Genomic DNA, 496 nt, shown 5'->3' with positions numbered 1-496 from the left:
CCAGTTTCATTGATTTGAAGATGGTAGTTTTATAACTGACTACAAAAGGGTCCCCGAAGTCTTACTATAACAAGTTGGAGGGTGGAAGATAAAGAATCTCATTATAAGATCATAGCTGTATGATGCACCTTTAATTTAGAGACATTCATATCCTCATTATCATTTTCTGCTGAAGTACATAAACTTTAGAAAAAATCTAAATGCAGACTTCACTAATTCACAAGTAGCCATGTAGACAGCAATGGATCTAATCATAATAAAATTATACATGCATCATGGCTCAAATAGAGTTGGAGAGAGCAACACATGAATCATTTAAGCCATGTCTAAACCAGGTGAGTCTGGCTGATGTTTGATTGAACTGCCTTCGGTACATGAGTGATATGTACTCTATTTAAATGTCCCACATTTTCAATTGGAACTATCATGCAACCTGATCCTAAGTCTTGCTGTGCCAACATCCACGTATTTCCGATAGGATGTTCATATTATGCTA

The sequence above is a fragment of the Gekko japonicus genome, unplaced genomic scaffold (genome assembly GCF_001447785.1).
Source record: "Gekko japonicus isolate JY-2015 unplaced genomic scaffold, Gekko_japonicus_V1.1 scaffold487, whole genome shotgun sequence".
NCBI classification, from domain to species: Eukaryota; Metazoa; Chordata; class Lepidosauria; order Squamata; family Gekkonidae; genus Gekko; species Gekko japonicus.
This window is presented reverse-complemented; position numbering follows the sequence as displayed.